Below are 5,897 nucleotides of genomic sequence, written 5' to 3'. Positions count from 1 at the left end.
AAGTACCTTTTCCTTTTACAACTACATATCCACAAGAGGCTAAATGTTTTTCTTATACTGCAAGCAAAACAACATATGGCAACACATTGAATGCAGAAGAGGTTATATAAGAATCTGTCTTCCATTAAGTCACACATTAAAGAGATTTGCAAAAAATGTCACTTTCCCCACTGAAATTTTTTTGATTATCACAAAAATGTTAATTATGTAACTTTTAATCAGTTCATTATTGTTATTTTAAAATAAATTAGTAGATTAAATGATTTTTCAATGTCTCAGTTGTAATTTCTAACACAATAAATATTAGTAGATACAACCCACACTTAAAAGTAAAAAAATCCAAAGGTTCTTTGGGGTCCTCAATAATTTTTAAAAGTAAAAACGGGTCCTGAAGCCAGAGTATTTGAGAATTACTATTGTACAAGAATCTTACCAGTACAATGAAATCCCAGAGGTAAGAGCTTCTTGGGAATCTAGAAAAATGCATGACCCAGGTAGAAAAACAGCTTTTGGTTCCAAATCTACGAAAGAAAACAATAAATGTAAAAATTAATAAATGTTTAACTAAATGTCTACAAAATGTACCAACATGCCAGCTTCATTCACTGTTAAATTAGCATTAGCATTCATAAGGATTTCATTCCCTCGAATACAACTTACAGGGTCAGTTCTCCCACTTCACAAATTCCCCTATTCATAGCGTACACAGTAATTGTTGGGAACTCATAGCCAACCGTAAATTAAAAACCCTATGAAGATTCTTAAAAAAATAAATAAGTATACTTAATGTGAGATATGGATGCAGCTGATGTACTTGATGTTTTGTGTGGTGGGGACGACAAAAGTCAGAACATGTAGGGCTCAGGAAGGTCCTGCTTTAAGCACAGCATCGCATTGCCTGTAGGTTACAGCCTTCTTGAAACTCGAGTGACAGGCGACATCATCACCCATTAAGGAGATGTCTTCACCAGGTGAAATACCTCCCCCCGACCTTTGGCAAGAATGGGAGAGACACAAAATGAAAATAAAATAAACCGATCCGCAGAGGAGCAAAATCACAGGGAAAGGAGAAACCACTTGCTCTGTTGTTGGAGTCTGAGCAATGGCACAGGGGCCTCTGAATCCTGGGCAGGGGTTGACACCGCCCGCACACCCAGACTTTGGCCGTTGGGTGTGAGCAAGAGGGGCTGATGGTTTACAAGAGCCCTGAGGCCCCTCACCAGAAGAGGAGGACGTCTGAAAGCAAAGGCTGGGGGCACTTTCTACAGGGTAGCCAGCCCGAAGCAAGAAGTCACCCAATGATGGTCCCCACTCTGGTTCCATGAGGCCCTTGCCCCCTCACTGACACCTCAGAGTTATATTTCCTTGTCAAGGAGCAGTGTCCAGGGGCACCTGGGTGGCTCAGTCAAGCATCTAACTCTATCTCTGTTCGGGTCTTGATCTCAGGGTCATGAGTTCAAGCCTCACCTACTTAAAGAAAAAAAAAGGGAACTGTGCCCAGTACTCTAGAGATATCTCTGACTTCGGTCCCTTAAAGTGTCTTCCTTACCTTTTTACCACGCTCAGCTCCGTTGTCTGGAGCAAGGCAGTGCTGACCCTTCATTCATCTCTGCGACATCATGACTCTGAGACAATATGGTAGGAAGACCCCTTAACAGGGATTGCCAGGGATGGGATTTCCTGCAGTACTTACATTGCAAGTACTGGTTTTCTTCCTCATTTGACTTTTCTATAGTGTCTGCTCTGATGCATTTATTTTAACTTGTTTTTAATTTTAAAGGATATGGGTAAAGTAACTGGCTTATAAATAGGTCTTTGATAAGGAGCAACCACTATTATTTGGGAATTAATCAGAGAGTGCCCTAACATTTCCTGCATTGAAACTAGGAGCGCTCCGCTGCCAAGAGAGGACAGTTGGACTTCCATTTTCTGGAGCTGCCTCGTTTAATAAAAAAGTAAAATAAAAATAGAAAAATGGAAAAATGGGATTATAAAACATATAAAATATTTGGAATGTTATATTTAACAAATCAGTGTTTTAAACACACATACACAGAACGCCTGGGTGGCTCAGCGGTTGAGTATCTGCCTTCGGATCAGAGCGTGATTCCCAGATTCGAGTCCCACATTGCGATTTCCATGGGGAGCCTGCTGCTCCTTCCGCCTGTGTCTCTGCCCCTCTCTGAGTGTCTTTCATAAATGAATAAATAAAATCTTTTAAAAAAAATAAATGAAAAAAATAAACTCATGTGCAAAGCCACAATACAATAAAATCATGCAATTGACAACATATTTCAAGATTTATGAAAAACAAATAATGCTTGGAGCACACATTGTGGAGGCAGCGTGGCCTGAGAAGGAGAACAAGCTGTACACGTACAAAGTCTTCTTTCACTCATGTCAGAGAAGCTCTGCAACGCAATGGTATCGTTTAGAGAAAAAAACAAGTCTCAAATTGGGTTTCATTATCCAATTGCCCTCCTTAGGCACCCCCCGCCCCTTCACCAACACCACCAGATCCTGATTGCCATCAGCCTCTATTCCTTGTGTTGCTATTGGCATTTTTCAATGCAAATGTCTGAACTTCCCAACCATGGGAAGTCTGCTGGGACTTTCCATGCTCATAACAAACATGTGACCTACTAAACAAATTACTGATACTTTTTAAATATCAAGTTCTTTTAAGTGATAACAGAAATATACTTTCCACTGTAAATGCGTATTTTTTATCTTCCACTTGCACACACCCTGGAGAGCTGCATCTGCATCTACTCTCCAAGCCTCCTCCATCATATTAAAAGAGAAAACCTCAAATCAAGTTTTTTTTTTTTTTTTTTTTTTTTTTTGCTTTATGTCCAACCCTTTTGAGCAAAGATACCACCCCTTCCCCCTCCTCCCCTCCACAGAAGGCTAGCAAGGATCACTTGGCAGCTGTTCCTTTCATCCCCCCAGGGGCAGATACCTCCTTGCATTGTTATTTCAGTTGATCCAGTTGTGACTAAGCCATCAAATGCACTTTCTCTGAACACTCAACTGCTGATCACTGGAAATCAAGAGGTTTGGATGATGGTCTCTGGCATGAATCTTCTCCCATCTGGTTCTAGTTCAGGGCTGGCCTTCGACAGCCCTCTGTCTCACACCATGGCTCTAAGTGGGTGTGGAGACTGTTTGGTTCTCTCGCAGGTTGCGTGGATCCAAGGAGAGCTGTTTGTTTTTCTAAACAAGAACAAGGAGGGATTTTTTTGGCATCTTGTAGATGCAAGCTTATCACCAATTTCTTCATAACAGGTGTGTCTTATCTGACATAAAGGAAGATCTGTTATCAAACACAAAGGCCTTTTTCACTAGGACTCTAAGGGAACAACAGTAGTTTTAAAGATAGAAGCAACTGGTGTCTTCATATATCCTTTGAGGATATTACCAAAAGGTCCATCCCGTCCTCGCCACGTCCTCATTCCACCCCCTTTAGTTGAAGCCATTACTCCTTGTCAAGAAAACAACAGCTCCCCAGTTGGCCTCCCTGCCTCCTCTCTTGCCCTTTGCCATCTTTCTTCTCTTTGCTGTAAGCACAATTTTTTTTGAAATACAAATATGAGCCTAACCGCCCTCCTTGCTCCATTCCTACAATAGCTCCCCACTGCTTGGAGGAGAAGACATGCATTCCTTAGCAAGCACACAGGCTGTCTATGAAAGACGGAGGCAAAACAATAGAAACTAGTGGAAATTGGGTTTTGTGTTTTTTTTTTTTAAGAATTCTTTTTTTCTTTCCTCTCCAAAGAAGTTGAGCCACACCAGGCATAAGTGTCATGTAATTTTGGCCAGGGTGACAAGTTTAAAATTCCGACTCTAGGTTCTCACTCAGGCCACTCTAAGCGCCTTGCAGGACCTCAGTGCTGCTCACCACTCTTGCCTCTTCACCTGGCTCAGTAGGCATCTCACAGAGCTCAGTTCTGAGGTTGTCTCCGCCAGGAATCTTTTTTCCGGTAGTGGGTCTGGGTTAGACGTCCGTCCTCTAGGCTCCTAGTCACCTCTGGTCCCTCGGTGACCCCAGTGAGTAACCACACTGTCACCGGCCTGACACCGCCGCTTGCCAGCCTCCTCCATTAGACCAAGACGGCCTTGAGGAAGGTTAGTGTCTTACGTTCCTTGAGAAAGCACGCAAAGTAAAAGCTTATGATAGACCCAGATTTTACCTATCTAGGCCCTCCTCTTCTCTTTTCTTGGAAATAGCAGCCTCCACTCCCTTTTGTAAGGAACTGCCTGTTTGCTACTCCTTGTAGTTGGGGCAAGGCTGTTAAACCCGAGGACTCCACCACTGTCCTAGGGAGAGAGCCCCTGACCCGAGAGGGACCCATCAAATTCTTTTACCCAGGAACGGGCAGGGCTCAAAAAGAATAAAAGGCAAATGGAACTGTGTCATCTGGTGGCGGCTCGGTGGAGGAGCCACAAGAGACCCAGCTCGTGGCTTCGCTCCTTCTCGAGGCTTGTGTACCAGTGAACTTTTGCTGTATAACAAATAACCCCCCCCACCAAAAAAAAAATAGTAGCATAAAATAATATCCATTTATTCATCTCAAAATTCTGGAGCTCAGCAGCTTGCGCTTGGCTAAGCTGGGCCTCTCTCCTGGTCTGGGAAGGATTGACTCATACATCTTCTGCAGCCAGCCATCGGTGGATTGGAAGCTGGCTGGTCTAGCGTCCCCTCGGTGGAATTATCTCGGTCCTGCGTCGTGTCTCATCTTCCACTGAATGCATTCGCAAGCAGCTGCGCAGAATTCCAGGAGAGGGAGTGGAAGCATACGAGACTGCCGAGGCCTAGGCTCAGACGTGGCACGCCGAAGCAGGCCACAGGACCAGGTTCAAGAGGCTGGGAACTAGCACCTACTCCTTGATGGGAGGAGCTGCAAAGGCACATTGCGAGGGTTTGGTAATGAGGGGTGGATAAAAAATGTGGTCCTATCTGCAAACTTCCACAACTTTGTTACTCAGCTCCTTCTTGATTTTCCAATACGTCCCTTTTTAAATATAGTTAAAGTCGGCTTCTGTTGTTTTTGCTTTAAAAAGAAATGCAAATTATACCTGCTTGGAAATGAATGAATAAGTGAATGAATGAGGATGTGCTATAATGGGTCAAACGTCTTCCAGGGGAGAGTGATGAAGGAGGCGTAGAAAAGTGACGGGCTATCACAGAGCTAAAGGAGTTGTGGCCTGTATTTTGGAGTGTGCTCTACACTGGTTGCCCATGACCACCTCAGAAATTAGGATACTACTTTCCTTTTGACCTTCCTAACTCACCCTGTAGTCACAGCCACCAACGGCTTGAGACCTCCTTAAGAGCCACTTGCTGGGAACTGCACTCTTGTCACTAAATTGAATTAGCTGAGTGTTTGTTAGGTGACTATTTGCAGGTGTGCATTAATATAACCACATGTTATACTCTGGATTGGCTCAAATATAGGACATAAATTTTTTAAGGAAGATATTTCAAACAAGAAAAATCTTACGCTTGATAGGAGTCTTCGATGTGATCCAGCGATCCCCAGGGTAAGTCCTTCCCACCTCCACTCCACTCCTTTCTAATAAAATCTCCATTTCTTCTTCTTTTTTCAGGAGCAGCAGAGGGAGAGGGAGAGAGAGAGCATCTTAAGCAGGCTCCATGCCTAGCGCAGAGCCCAACATGGGGCTCAATCCCACAACCCTGAGATCACAACCTGGGCCAAAATCAAGAGTTGGACACTTAACCAACTGAGCCACACAGGTAACCCAAGACTTCCATCTCTTTAGGTGCTGATCAGAAGGACATCAGAAAAAAAGCAAGTTACAGAATTAAACAACATCAAAGCACGAATAACTGATGTCTCGTGTGCATCAATTCAAAGGATGATGTATAATGTCAG

General features: G+C 43.5%; 1 long non-coding RNA gene across 1 annotated transcript; it reads right to left on the bottom strand.

Annotated features, from left to right (window-relative positions):
- Positions 1–2,968: 2,968 nt before the first annotated feature.
- Positions 2,969–5,591, bottom strand: LOC121476381. The gene is made up of 3 exons (XR_005983933.1): positions 5,505–5,591; positions 3,902–4,145; positions 2,969–3,216 (listed from the first exon to the last, which is right to left on the bottom strand). It is a non-coding gene; the product is annotated as an uncharacterized LOC121476381 (long non-coding RNA).
- Between the last annotated feature and the right edge of the window lie 306 nt (positions 5,592–5,897).

Source organism: Vulpes lagopus, chromosome 15, assembly GCF_018345385.1.
Source record: "Vulpes lagopus strain Blue_001 chromosome 15, ASM1834538v1, whole genome shotgun sequence".
In the NCBI taxonomy this organism is placed as follows: Eukaryota; Metazoa; Chordata; class Mammalia; order Carnivora; family Canidae; genus Vulpes; species Vulpes lagopus.
This window is presented reverse-complemented; position numbering and strand designations above follow the sequence as displayed.